Consider the following 16053-nt stretch of genomic DNA (forward strand, 5'->3'; position numbering starts at 1 on the left):
GACAGCATGTCATGTCCTGAACCGAGTCCCCACAAAGAACAAAGAGATAACTCCATTCGAGGAATGGGAGAAGAAAAGGTTAAAACTCTCTTATCTGCGAACATGGGGTTGTTTGGCGAAAGTCAATGCTCCAATTTCAAAGAAGCGGAAGCTTGGACCAAAGACTGTGGATTGTGTTTTCCTGGGATATGCTTTTCATAGCATTGGCTATAGATTCTTGGTTGTAAAATCTGAGGTACCTGACATGCATGTCGGTACGATCATGGAGTCGAATGATGCGACTTTCTTTGAAGATATCTTTCCCATGAAGGATATGGCTACCTTATCTAATCAGGAGATGCCTAGTTCATCGAATCAGGAACCAGTTACAATTACCAAACCTGTCATTTCGATGGAACACTTTGAAAGTCCTGTGGAGGAGAACAATGATGTTCCTACTAGGAGCAAGAGACAAAGGACTGCAAAGTCCTTTGGTGATGATTTTCTTGTGTATCTCATAGATGACACTCCCAGTTCTATTTCAGAGGCCTATGCATCTGAAGATGCTGACTACTGGAAGGAAGCGGTTCGTAGCGAGATGGATTCCATCTTGGCGAATGAAACTTGGGAGATAACTGATCGTCCTTATAGGTGCAAACCTATAGGATGTAAATGGGTATTCAAGAAGAAGCTTAGGCCTGATGGTACTATTGAAAAGTACAAGGCTCGGCTCGTGGCTAAGGGTTATACCCAAAAGGAAGGTGAAGACTTCTTTGATACTTACTCACCTGTGGCTCGACTGACCACTATTCGAGTTCTACTTTCACTAGCTGCCTCGCATGGTCTTCTCGTTCATCAAATGGATGTTAAGACTGCTTTCCTAAATGGAGAGTTGGACGAGGAAATTTATATGGAACAACCAGATGGGTTTGTACTAGATGGTCAGGAAGGGAAAGTGTGCAAGTTGCTGAAGTCTTTGTACGGACTTAAGCAAGCACCCAAACAGTGGCATGAGAAGTTTGAAAGAACTTTAACAGCTGCAGGCTTTGTTGTGAACGAAGCTGACAAATGTGTGTACTATCGCCATGGTGGGGGCGAGGGAGTTATCCTGTGCTTGTATGTTGATGACATACTGATTTTCGGAACAAATCTGAATGTTATTAAGGAGGTCAAGGATTTCCTATCTCGTTGTTTTGAGATGAAGGATTTAGGAGTGGCTGATGTCATTCTGAACATCAAGTTGTTGAGAGACGATGATGGTGGGATTACATTGCTTCAATCTCACTATGTGGAAAAGATCTTGAGTCGCTTTGGCTATAGTGACTGCAAGCCCTCTCCAACACCATATGATGCGAGTGTGTTACTTCGAAAGAATCGAAGAATTGCTAGAGATCAATTGAAATATTCTCAGATTATTGGCTCGCTTATGTACTTAGCAAGTGCTACAAGACCTGACATCTCTTTTGCTGTTAGCAAACTGAGTCGGTTTGTCTCAAAACCAGGAGATGTGCATTGGAAAGCTCTAGAGAGAGTTTTGTGTTATTTGAAAGGCACTGCAAATTATGGAATTCACTATACCGGGCACCCAAAGGTGCTTGAAGGGTATAGTGACTCAAACTGGATCTCAGATGCTGATGAGATAAAGGCCACGAGCGGTTATGTATTCACTCATGGAGGTGGCACTATTTCTTGGAAGTCTTGCAAGCAGACCATCTTAACGAGGTCAACAATGGAAGCAGAACTCACAACACTAGATACAGCTACGGTTGAAGCAGATTGGCTTCGCCGGCTCTTGAATGACTTGCCGGTTGTTGAGAAACCTGTACCGGGTGTCCTTATGAACTGTGACAATCAAACTGTGATCACGAAAGTGAGCAGCTCAAAGGTTAACATGAAGTCATCAAGACATGTTCAGAGAAGGTTAAAGTCTGTCAGGAAAATGAAAAACTCCGGAGTTATTGCGTTGGATTATATCCAAATGTCTAAAAATCTGGCGGATCCTTTTACCAAGGGTCTATCACGTAATGTGATAGATAATGCATCGAGGGAGATGGGTATGAGACCCACAATATGAGTTGTTCACAGTGGTAACCTATTCTTTGTGACCGGAGATCCCGTGAATTAGATGTGGAAGACAAGCTGTTGGTCAACTGAGAGGAGAGTATCCTTACTATTCACAATACCACTCCATGAAGATGCAATACTCTCCTAATCTGCATGGCAGGTTGATGTATATCTTAATGTGTTCTAAGTGGCTTATTTAAGCAGAAATGTTATCCTGCAGAAGATCTTTTGAAGAACACACCTATATGAGTCTGATTGTCAAACGTCGCAATCTATGAGAGTAGGGTTCTCTCTAGTAAACTCATGAAAGGTCACGGAGTATGACGCATAAGCTCCACCCGCGGGGAAGATCCACGGTAGCCACGTATCGGTCAAGGCTTTATGTGAAGCTAGATTCACAGAAAACTTGCAGTTCAAGGCCCAGTCCACTGTTCAAGTTGCTTACTAATGTAGCATAGAGTTCTAGGTGGAAGTTCAACTTAACAGTCTCCACTGCAGTATCGGTATATAAAATAGTGTTTTGGAACCAAAAGCCAATTTCTGTGTGCCTCTGGGATCTGGTGGGGGATTGCTGGAGTTTATTCTATTTTGCTATTTTGGGTAGCCCAATAACTATTTCAGAAATTCCTAATAAATCCTAGAGGCCCACTTAGCCCATTTGTGCAAGGCAAGGGATACTACTAAAGTTTAGTCCCACATTGCTAGTTTAGTGGGAGTTTGACCTCCTTATAAGGGAGGTTCTTCCCCCACTTGTACGAGCATGAGAACAAGAGGGATATCCACGCGCGCTCCTCCTCCGCCACCCGCCTTGCCACGCCACGCCACGACGCGCCGCGGGTTGCGGGAATGAGCCGAGCCGATATCTAAATTTTGGCCACGCACGACGGGTATACGAAAGGTCACGTGGGAGTTAAAACGTTTTCTGTAGCGGACACTGAATTTGAACGAAGCGCCTCTTCGGCCGCTGCCTGTTCGCTTCGTCTCCCTTCGTTGCTTCACCTCCTGCCGCAGCCTCTTCGCGTCCTTCTCCTGTGCCTATATAAGAGAGGTCTGCTGCTACGTTCTTGTTGGGGAACGTAGCAGAAAACAAAAATTTTCCTACGGTTTCACCAAGATCCATCTACGAGTTCATCTAGCAATGAGTGATTGGATTGCATCTACATACCTTTGTAGATCACGCGTGGAAGTGTTCAAAGAACGGGGATGAGGAAGGCGTACTCGACGTGATCCAAATCACCGGAGATCCTAGCACCAAACGGATGGCACCTCCGCGTTCAACACACGTACGGTCAGCGTAACGTCTCCTCCTTCTTGATCCAGCAAGGAGAGAGGAGAGGTTGAGGAAGATGGCTCCAGCAGCAGCACGACGGCGTGGTGTTGATGGAGCTGCAGTACTCCGGCAGGGCTTCGCCAAGCACTATGGAGGAGGAGGATGTGTTGGAGAGGGAGAGGGAGGCACCAAAGATGTGTTCTGAAAAGCCCTCCTTCCCCCACTATATATAGGGAGTCCAAGGGGGGGGCTCCGACCCTAGGAGATCTAATCTCCTAGGGGGGTGCGGCCAAGGGGAGGAATCCCTCCTCCCCAAGGCACCTAGGAGGTGCCTTCCCCTCCTAGGACTCTTCCTTTAGGGTTTCCCCCACCCTAGGCGCATGGGCCCTAGGGGGAAGCGGCGCCCCAGCCCACTTTGGGCTGGATCCCTTCCCACTTAGCCCATGGGGCCCTCCGGGATAGGTGGCCCCACCCGGTGGACCCCCGGGACCCTTCCGGTGGTCCCGGTACAATACCGGTGACCCCGAAACTTGTCCCGATGCCCGAAATAGTACTTCCTATATATAATTCTTTACCTCCGGACCATTCTGGAACTCCTCGTGACGTCCGGGATCTCATCCAGGACTCCGAACAACATTCGGGTTACTACAAATACATATCCCTACAACCCTAGCGTCACCGAACCTTAAGTGTGTAGACCCTACGGGTTCGGGAGACATGTAGACATGACCGAGATCGCTCTCCGGTCAATAACCAACAGCGGGATCTGGATACCCATGTTGGCTCCCACATGCTCCTCGATGATCTCATCGGATGAACCACGATGTCGAGGATTCAAGCAACCCCGTATACAATTCCCTTTGTCAATCGGTATGTTACTTGCCCGAGATTCGATCGTCAGTATCCCAATACCTCGTTCAATCTCGTTACCGGCAAGTCACTTTACTCGTACCGTAATGCATGATCCCGTGACCAGACACTTGGTCACTTTGAGCTCATTATGATGATGCATTACCGAGTGGGCCCAGTGATACCTCTCCGTCATACGGAGTGACAAATCCCAGTCTTGATCCGTGTCAACCCAACAGACACTTTCGGAGATACCCGTAGTATACCTTTATAGTCACCCAGTTACGTTGTGACGTTTGGTACACCCAAAGCACTCCTACGGTATCCGGGAGTTACACGATCTCATGGTCTAAGGAAAGGATACTTGACATTGGAAAACTCTAGCAAACGAACTATACGATCTTATGCTATGTTTAGGATTGGGTCTTGTCCATCACATCATTCTCCTAATGATGTGATCTCGTTATCAATGACATCCAATGTCCATAGTCAGGAAACCATGACTATCTGTTGATCAACGAGCTAGTCAACTAGAGGCTTACTAGGGACATGTTGGTGTCTATTATTCACACATGTATTACGATTTCCGGATAACACAATTATAGCATGAATAAAGACAATTATCATGAACAAGGAAATATAATAATAATGCTTTTATTATTGCCTCTAGGGCATATTTCCAACAGTCTCCCACTTGCACTAGAGTCAATAATCTAGTTACATTGTGATGAATCGAACACCCATGGAATTCTGGTGTTGATCATGTTTTGCTCTAGGGAGAGGTTTAGTCAACGGATCTGCTACATTCAGGTCCGTATGTACTTTACAAATATCTATGTCTCCATCTTGAACATTTTCACGAATGGAGTTGAAGCGACGCTTGATGTGCCTTGTCTTCTTGTGAAACCTGGGCTCCTTGGCAAGGCAATAGCTCCAGTGTTGTCACAGAAGAGCTTGATCGGCCCCGACGCATTGGGTATGACTCCTAGGTCGGTGATGAACTCCTTCACCCAAATTGCTTCATGCGCTGCCTCCGAGGCTGCCATGTACTCCGCTTCACATGTAGATCCCGCCACGACGCTCTGCTTGCAACTGCACCAGCTTACTGCCCCACCATTCAAAATATACACGTATCCGGTTTGTGACTTAGAGTCATCCAGATCTGTGTCGAAGCTAGCGTCGACGTAACCCTTTACGACGAGCTCTTCGTCACCTCCATAAACGAGAAACATTTCCTTAGTCCTTTTCAGGTACTTCAGGATATTCTTGACCGCTGTCCAGTGTTCCTTGCCGGGATTACTTTGGTACCTTCCTACCAAACTTACGGCAAGGTTTACATCAGGTCTGGTACACAGCATGGCATACATAATAGAACCTATGGCTGAGGCATAGGGGATGACACTCATCTCTTCTATATCTTCTGCCGTGGTCGGACATTGAGCTGAGCTCAATTTCACACCTTGCAACACAGGCAAGAACCCCTTCTTAGACTGATCCATATTGAACTTCTTCAATATCTTATCAAGGTATGTGCTTTGTGAAAGACCTATGAGGCGTCTTGATCTATCTCTATAGATCTTGATGCCTAATATATAAGCAGCTTCTCCAAGGTCCTTCATTGAAAAACTCTTATTCAAGTAGGCCTTAATGCTGTCCAAGAGTTCTATATCATTTCCCATCAAAAGTATGTCATCTACATATAATATGAGAAATGCTACAGAGCTCCCACTCACTTTCTTGTAAACGCAGGCTTCTCCATAAGTCTGCGTAAACCCAAACGCTTTGATCATCTCATCAAAGCGAATGTTCCAACTCCGAGATGCTTGCACCAGCCCATAAATCGAGCGTTGGAGCTTGCACACCTTGTCAGCATTCTTAGGATCGACAAAACCTTCCGGCTGCATCATATACAATTCTTCCTTAAGGAAACCATTAAGGAATGCCGTTTTGACGTCCATTTGCCATATCTCATAATCATAGAATGCGGCAATTGCTAACATGATTCGGACGGACTTTAGCTTCGCTACCGGTGAGAAAGTCTCATCGTAGTCAACCCCTTGAACTTGTCGATAACCCTTAGCGACAAGCCGAGCTTTATAGATGGTCACATTACCATCCGCGTCTGTCTTCTTCTTAAAGATCCATTTATTTTCTATGGCTCGCCGCTCAACGGGCAAGTCAGTCAAAGTCCATACTTCGTTTTCATACATGGATCCTATCTCGGATTTCATGGCTTCTAGCCATTTGTCGGAATCCGGGCCCGCCATCGCTTCTTCATAGTTCGAAGGTTCACCGTTGTCTAACAACATGATTTCCAAGACAGGGTTGCCGTACCACTCTGGTGCGGAACGTGTCCTTGTGGACCTTCGAATTTCAGTAGGAGCTTGATCAGAAGTATCTTGATCATCATCATTAACTTCCTCTCTAGTCGGTGCAGGCACCTCAGGAACATTTTCTTGAGTTGCGCCATTTTCCGGTTCAAGAGGTAATACTTCATCAAGTTCTACTTTCCTCCCACTTACTTCTTTCGAGAGAAACTCTTTCTCTAGAAAGGATCCATTCTTGGCAACAAAGATCTTGCCTTCGGATCTGAGGTAGAAGGTATACCCAATAGTTTCTTTAGGGTATCCTATGAAGACGCATTTTTCCGACTTGGGTTCGAGCTTTTCAGGTTGAAGTTTCTTGACATAAGCATCGCATCCCCAAACTTTTAGAAACGACAGCTTAGGTTTCTTCCCAAACCATAATTCATACGGTGTCGTCTCAACGGATTTCGACGGAGCCCTATTTAAAGTGAATGCGGCAGTCTCTAAAGCATAGCCCCAAAAAGATAGCGGTAAATCGGTAAGAGACATCATAGATCGCACCATATCTAATAGAGTGCGATTACGACGTTCGGACACACCATTACGCTGAGGTGTTCCAGGCGGCGTGAGTTGTGAAACTATTCCACATTTTCTTAAGTGTGTGCCAAACTCGTGACTCAAGTATTCTCCTCCACGATCTGATCGCAGGAACTTGATTTTCCTGTCACGTTGATTCTCAACCTCACTCTGAAATTCCTTGAACTTTTCAAAGGTCTCAGACTTGTGTTTCATTAAGTAGACATACCCATATCTACTCAAGTCATCAGTGAGGGTGAGAACATAACGATAGCCACCGCGAGCCTCAACACTCATTGGACCGCACACATCAGTATGTATGATTTCCAATAAGTTGGTTGCTCGCTCCATTGTTCCTGAGAACGGAGTCTTGGTCATTTTACCCATGAGGCATGGTTCGCACGTGTCAAATGATTCGTAATCAAGAGACTCTAAAAGTCCATCAGCATGGAGCTTCTTCATGCGTTTGACACCTATGTGACCAAGGCGGCAGTGCCACAAGTATGTGGGACTATCATTATCAATCTTACATCTTTTGGTACTCACACTATGAACATGTGTAGCATTACGCTCGAGATTCATTAAGAATAAACCATTCACCATCGGAGCATGACCATAAAACATATCTCTCATATAAATAGAACAACCATTATTCTCGGATTTAAATGAGTAGCCATCTCGAATTAAACGAGATCCTGATACAATGTTCATGCTCAAAGCTGGCACTAAATAACAATTATTAAGGTTTAAAACTAATCCCGAAGGCAAATGTAGAGGTAGCACGCCGACGGCGATCACATTGACCTTGGAACCATTCCCGACGCGCATCGTCACCTCGTCCTTCGCCAGTCTCCGCTTATTCCGCAGCTCCTGCTTTGAGTTACAAATGTGAGCAACTGCACCGGTATCAAATACCCAGGAGCTACTACGAGTACTGGTAAGGTACACATCAATTACATGTATATCACATATACCTTTCGTTTTGCCGGCCTTCTTGTCCGCTAAGTATTTGGGGCAGTTCCGCTTCCAGTGACCACTTCCCTTGCAATAAAAGCACTCAGTCTCGGGCTTGGGTCCATTCTTTGGCTTCTTCCCGGCAGCTTGCTTGCCGGGCGCGGCAACTCCCTTGCCGTCCTTCTTGAAGGTTTTCTTACCCTTGCCCTTCTTGAACTTAGTGGTTTTATTCACCATCAACACTTGATGTTCCTTTTTGACTTCTACCTCTGCTGATTTCAGCATTGCAAATACTTCAGGAATGGTCTTTTCCATCCCCTGCATATTGAAGTTCATCACAAAGCTCTTGTAGCTCGGTGGAAGCGACTGAAGGATTCTGTCAATGACCGCGTCATCCGGGAGATTAACTCCCAGCTGAGTCAAGCGGTTATGCAACCCAGACATAGTGAGTATGTGCTCACTGACAGAACTGTTTTCCTCCATCTTACAGCTGAAGAACTTGTCGGAGACTTGATATCTCTCGACCCGGGCATGAGCTTGGAAAACCATTTTCAGCTCTTCGAACATCTCATATGCTCCGTGTCTCTCAAAACGCTTTTGGAGCCCCGGCTCTAAGCTGTAAAGCATGCCGCACTGAACGAGGGAGTAGTCATCGGTACGTGCCTGCCAAGCGTTCATAACGTCTTGTTCTGCAGGGAGAACAGGTGCGTCACCTAGCGGTGCTTGTAGGACATAATCTTTCTTGGCAGCTATGAGGATGATCCTCAGGTTCCGGACCCAGTCCGTGTAGTTGCTGCCATCGTCTTTCAGCTTGGTTTTCTCTAGGAACGCGTTGAAGTTGAGGACTACGTTGGCCATTTGATCTACAAGACATATTGTAAAATTTTAGACTAAGTTCATGATAATTAAGTTCATCTAATCAAATTATTCAATGAACTCCCACTTAGATAGACATCCCTCCTGTAATCTAAGTATAACATGATCCGAGTTAACTAGGCCGTGTCCGATCATCACGTGAGACGGACTAGTCAACATCGGTGAACATCTTCATGTTGATCGTATCTTCTATACGACTCATGCTCGACCTTTCGGTCTTCTGTGTTCCGAGGCCATGTCTGTACATGCTAGGCTCGTCAAGTCAACCTAAGTGTTTGCATGTGTAAATCTGTCTTACACCCGTTGTATGTGAACGTTAGAATCTAACACCCGATCATCACGTGGTGCTTCGAAACAACGAACTGTCGCAACGGTGCACAGTTAGGGGGAACACTTTCTTGAAATTATTATGAGGGATCATCTTATTTACTACCGTCGTTCTAAGTAAACAAGATGCAAAACATGATAAACATCACATGCAATCAAATAATAATAGTGACATGATATGGCCAATATCACATAGCTCCTTTGATCTCCATCTTGGGGCTCCATGATCATCTTGTCACCGGCATGACACCATGATCTCCATCATCATGATCTCCATCATCGTGTCTCCATGAAGTTGCTCGCCAACTATTACTTCTACTACTATGGCTAACGCGTTTAGCAATAAAGTAAAGTAATTTACATGGCGTTTCTCAATGACACGCAGGTCATACAAAAAATAAAGACAACTCCTATGGCTCCTGCCGGTTGTCATACTCATCGACATGCAAGTCGTGATTCCTATTACAATAGCATGAACATCTCATACATCACATATATATCATTCATCATTCATCACAACTTTGGCCATATCATATCACAAAGCACTTGCTGCAAAAACAAGTTAGACGTCCTCTAATTGTTGTTGCAAGTTTTACGTGGCTGAAATAGGGTTCTAGCAAGAACGTTTTCTTACCTACGTGAAAGCCACAATGTGATTTGTCAACTTCTATTTACCCTTAATAAGGACCCTGTTCATCGAATCCGCTCCAACTAAAGTGGGAGAGACAAACACCCGCCAGCCACCTTATGCAACTTGTGCATGTTAGTCGGTGGAACCGGTCTCACGTAAGCGTACGTGTAAGGTTGGTCCGGGCCGCTTCATCCCACAATACCGTTGAAGCAAGATAAGACTAGTAGCGGCAAGAAAGTTGACAACATCTACGCCCACAACAAATTGTGTTCTACTCGTGCAAGAAGAACTACGCATAGACCTAGCTCATGATGCCACTGTTGGGGAACATAGCAGAAAACAAAAAATTTCCTACGGTTTCACCAAGGTCCATCTATGAGTTCATCTAGCAACGAGTGATTGGATTGCATCTACATACCTTTGTAGATCACGCGCGGAAGCGTTCAAAGAACGGGGATGAGGAAGGCGTACTCGACGTGATCCAAATCACCGGAGATCCTAGCACCGAACGGACGGCACCTCCGCGTTCAACACACGTACGGTCAGCGTAACGTCTCCTCCTTCTTGATCCAGCAAGGGGAGAGGAGAGGTTGAGGAAGATGGCTCCAGCAGCAGCACGACGGCGTGGTGGTGATGGAGCTGCAGTACTCCGGCAGGGCTTCGCCAAGCACTATGGAGGAGGAGGATGTGTTGGAGAGGGAGAGGGAGGCACCAAAGGATGTGTTGAGAAGCCCTCCTTCCCCCACTATATATAGGGAGTGCAAGGGGGGGGGGGGGCGCCAGCCCTAGGAGATCTAATCTCCTAGGGGGGTGCGGCCAAGGGGAGGAATCCCTCCTCCCCAAGGCACCTAGGAGGTGCCTTCCCCTCCTAGGACTCTTCCTTTAGGGTTTCCCCCACCCTAGGCACATGGGCCCTAGGGGGAAGTGGCGCCCCAGCCCACTTTCGGCTGGATCCCTTCCCACTTCAGCCCATGGGGCCCTCCGGGATAGGTGGCCCCACCCGGTGGACCCCCGGGACCCTTTCGGTGGTCCCGGTACAATAACGGTGACCCCGAAACTTGTCCTCATGCCCGAAATAGTACTTCCTATATATAATTCTTTACCTCCGGACCATTCCGGAACTCCTCGTGACGTCCAGGATCTCATCCGAGACTCCGAACAACATTCGGGTTACTGCATATACATATCCCTACAACCCTAGCGTCACCGAACCTTAAGTGTGTAGACCCTACGGGTTCGGGAGACCTGTAGACATGACCGAGATCGCTCTTCGTTCAATAACCAACAACGGGATCTGGATACCCATGTTGGCTCCCACATGCTCCTCGATGATCTCATCGGATGAACCACGATTTCGAGGATTCAAACAACCCCGTATACAATTCCCTTCGTCAATCGGTATGTTACTTGCCCGAGATTCGATCGTCGGTATCCCAATACCTCGTTCAATCTCGTTACCGCCAAGTCACTTTACTCGTACCGTAATGCATGATCCCGTGACCAGACACTTGGTCACTTTGAGCTCATTATGATGATGCATTACCGAGTGGGCCCAGTGATACCTCTCCGTCATACGGAGTAACAAATCCCAGTCTTGATCCGTGTCAACCCAACAGACACTTTCGGAGATACCCGTAGTATACCTTTATAGTCACCCAGTTACGTTGTGACGTTTGGTACACCCAAAGCACTCCTACGGTATCCGGGAGTTACACGATCTCATGGTCTAAGGAAAGGATACTTGACATTGGAAAACTCTAGCAAACGAACTATACGATCTTATGCTATGTTTAGGATTGGGTCTTGTCCATCACATCATTCTCCTAATGATGTGATCTCGTTATCAATGACATCCAATGTCCATAGTCAGGAAACCATGACTATCTGTTGATCAACGAGCTAGTCAACTAGAGGCTTACTAGGGACATGTTGGTGTCTATTATTCACACATGTATTACGATTTCCGGATAACACAATTATAGCATGAATAAAGACAATTATCATGAACAAGGAAATATAATAATAATGCTTTTATTATTGCCTCTAGGGCATATTTCCAACAGTCTCCCACTTGCACTAGAGTCAATAATCTAGTTACATTGTGATGAATCGAACACCCATGGAATTCTGGTGTTGATCATGTTTTGCTCTAGGGAGAGGTTTAGTCAACGGATCTGCTACATTCAGGTCCGTATGTACTTTACAAATATCTATGTCTCCATCTTGAACATTTTCACGAATGGAGTTGAAGCGACGCTTGATGTGCCTTGTCTTCTTGTGAAACCTGGGCTCCTTGGCAAGAGCAATAGCTCCAGTGTTGTCACAGAAGAGCTTGATCGGCCCCGACGCATTGGGTATGACTCCTAGGTCGGTGATGAACTCCTTCACCCAAATTGCTTCATGCGCTGCCTCCGAGGCTGCCATGTACTCCGCTTCACATGTAGATCCCGCCACGACGCTCTGCTTGCAACTGCACCAGCTTACTGCCCCACCATTCAAAATATACACGTATCCGGTTTGTGACTTTGAGTCATCCAGATCTGTGTCGAAGCTAGCGTCGACGTAACCCTTTACGACGAGCTCTTCGTCACCTCCATAAACGAGAAACATTTCCTTAGTCCTTTTCAGGTACTTCAGGATATTCTTGACCGCTGTCCAGTGTTCCTTGCCGGGATTACTTTGGTACCTTCCTACCAAACTTACGGCAAGGTTTACATCAGGTCTGGTACACAGCATGGCATACATAATAGAACCTATGGCTGAGGCATAGGGGATGACACTCATCTCTTCTATATCTTCTGCCGTGGTCGGACATTGAGCTGAGCTCAATTTCACACCTTGCAACACAGGCAAGAACCCCTTCTTAGACTGATCCATATTGAACTTCTTCAATATCTTATCAAGGTATGTGCTTTGTGAAAGACCTATGAGGCGTCTTGATCTATCTCTGTAGATCTTGATGCCTAATATATAAGCAGCTTCTCCAAGGTCCTTCATTGAAAAACTCTTATTCAAGTAGGCCTTAATGCTGTCCAAGAGTTCTATATCATTTCCCATCAAAAGTATGTCATCTACATATAATATGAGAAATGCTACAGAGCTCCCACTCACTTTCTTGTAAACGCAGGCTTCTCCATAAGTCTGCGTAAACCCAAACGCTTTGATCATCTCATCAAAGCGAATGTTCCAACTCCGAGATGCTTGCACTAGCCCATAAATCGAGCGTTGGAGCTTGCACACCTTGTCAGCATTCTTAGGATCGACAAAACCTTCCGGCTGCATCATATACAATTCTTCCTTAAGGAAACCATTAAGGAATGCCGTTTTGACGTCCATTTGCCATATCTCATAATTGTAGAAAGCGGCAATTGCTAACATGATTCGGACGGACTTTAGCTTCGCTACCGGTGAGAAAGTCTCATCGTAGTCAACCCCTTGAACTTGTCGATAACCCTTAGCGACAAGCCGAGCTTTATAGATGGCCACATTACCATCCGCGTCTGTCTTCTTCTTAAAGATCCATTTATTTTCTGTGGCTCGCCGCTCAACGGGCAAGTCAGTCAAAGTCCATACTTCATTTTCATACATGGATCCTATCTCGGATTTCATGGCTTCTAGCCATTTGTCGGAATCCGGGCCCGCCATCGCTTCTTCATAGTTCGAAGGTTCACCATTGTCTAACAACATGATTTCCAAGACAGGGTTGCCGTACCAATCCGGTGCGAAACGTGTCCTTGTGGACCTTCGAATTTCAGTAGGAGCTTGATCAGAAGTATCTTGATCATCATCATTAACTTCCTCTCTAGTCGGTGCAGGCACCTCAGGAACATTTTCTTGAGTTGCGCCATTTTCCGGTTCAAGAGGTAATACTTCATCAAGTTCTACTTTCCTCCCACTTACTTCTTTCGAGAGAAACTCTTTCTCCAGAAAGGATCCATTCTTGGCAACAAAGATCTTGCCTTCGGATCTGAGGTAGAAGGTATATCCAATAGTTTCTTTAGGGTATCCTATGAAGACGCATTTTTCCGACTTGGGTTCGAGCTTTTCAGGTTGAAGTTTCTTGACATAAGCATCGCATCCCCAAACTTTTAGAAACGACAGCTTAGGTTTCTTCCCAAACCATAATTCATACGGTGTCCTCTCAACGGATTTCGACGGAGCCCTATTTAAAGTGAATGCGGCAGTCTCTAAAGCATACCCCCAAAAAGATAGCGATAAATCGGTAAGAGACATCATAGATCGCACCATATCTAATAGAGTGCGATTACGACGTTCGGACACACCATTACGCTGAGGTGTTCCAGGCGGCGTGAGCTGTGAAACTATTCCACATTTTCTTAAGTGTGTGCCAAACTCATGACTCAAGTATTCTCCTCCACGATCTGATCGCAGGAACTTGATTTTCCTGTCACATTGATTCTCGACCTCACTCTGAAATTCCTTGAACTTTTCAAAGGTCTCAGACTTGTGTTTCATTAAGTAGACATACCCATATCTACTCAAGTCATCAGTGAGGGTGAGAACATAACGATAGCCACCGCGAGCCTCAACACTCATTGGACCGCACACATCAGTGTGTATGATTTCCAATAAGTTGGTTGCTCGCTCCATTGTTCCTGAGAACGGAGTCTTGGTCATTTTACCCATGAGGCATGGTTCGCACGTGTCAAATGATTCGTAATCAAGAGACTCTAAAAGTCCATCAGCATGGAGCTTCTTCATGCGTTTGACACCTATGTGACCAAGGCGGCAGTGCCACAAGTATGTGGGACTATCATTATCAATCTTACATCTTTTGGTACTCACACTATGAACATGTGTAGCATTACGCTCGAGATTCATTAGAAATAAACCATTCACCATCGGAGCATGACCATAAAACATATCTCTCATATAAATAGAACAACCATTATTCTCGAATTTAAATGAGTAGCCATCTCGAATTAAACGAGATCCTGATACAAAGTTCATGCTCAAAGCTGGCACTAAATAACAATTATTAAGGTTTAAAACTAATCCCGAAGGCAAATGTAGAGGTAGCGCGCCGACGGCGATCACATTGACCTTGGAACCATTCCCGACGAGCATCGTCACCTCGTCCTTCGCCAGTCTCCGCTTATTTCGCAGCTCCTGCTTTGAGTTACAAATGTGAGCAACTGCACCGGTATCAAATACCCAGGAGCTACTACGAGTGGACTCTTCCTTTAGGGTTTCCCCCACCCTAGGCGCATGGGCCCTAGGGGGAAGTGGCGCCCCAGCCCACTTTGGGCTGGATCCCTTCCCACTTCAGCCCATGGGGCCCTCCGGGATAGGTGGCCCCACCCGGTGGACCCCCAGGACCCTTCCGGTGGTCCCGGTACAATACCGGTGACCCCGAAACTTGTCCCGATGCCCGAAATAGTACTTCCTATATATAATTCTTTACCCCCGGACCATTTCGGAACTCCTCGTGACGTCCGGGATCTCATCCAGGACTCCGAACAACATTCGGGTTACTGCATATACATATCCCTACAACCCTAGCATCACCGAACCTTAAGTGTGTAGACCCTACGGGTTCGGGAGACATGTAGACATGACCGACATCGCTCTCCGGTCAATAACCAACAGCGGGATCTGGATACCCATGTTGGCTCCCACATGCTCCTCGATGATCTCATTGGATGAACCATGATGTCGAGGATTCAAACAACCCCGTATACAATTCCCTTCGTCAATCGGTATGTTACTTGCCCGAGATTCGATCGTCGGTATCCCAATACCTCATTCAATCTCATTATCGGCAAGTCACTTTACTCGTACCGTAATGCATGATCCCGTGACCAGACACTTGGTCACTTTGAGCTCATTATGATGATGCATTACCGAGTGGGCCCAGTGATACCTCTCCGTCATACAGAGTGACAAATCCCAGTCTTGATCCGTGTCAACCCAACAGACACTTTCGAAGATACCCATAGTATACCTTTATAGTTACCCAGTTACGTTGCGACGTTTGGTACACCCAAAGCACTCCTACGGTATCCGGGAGTTACACGATCTCATGGTCTAAGGAAAGGATACTTGACATTGGAAAACTCTAGCAAACGAACTATACGATCTTATGCTATGTTTAGGATTGGGTCTTGTCCATCACATCATTCTTCTAATGATGTGATCTCGTTATCAATGACATCTAATGTCCATTGTCAGGAAACCATGACTATCTGTTGATCAACAAG

The sequence above is a fragment of the Triticum aestivum genome, chromosome 5A (genome assembly GCF_018294505.1).
Source record: "Triticum aestivum cultivar Chinese Spring chromosome 5A, IWGSC CS RefSeq v2.1, whole genome shotgun sequence".
Taxonomy (NCBI): Eukaryota; Viridiplantae; Streptophyta; class Magnoliopsida; order Poales; family Poaceae; genus Triticum; species Triticum aestivum.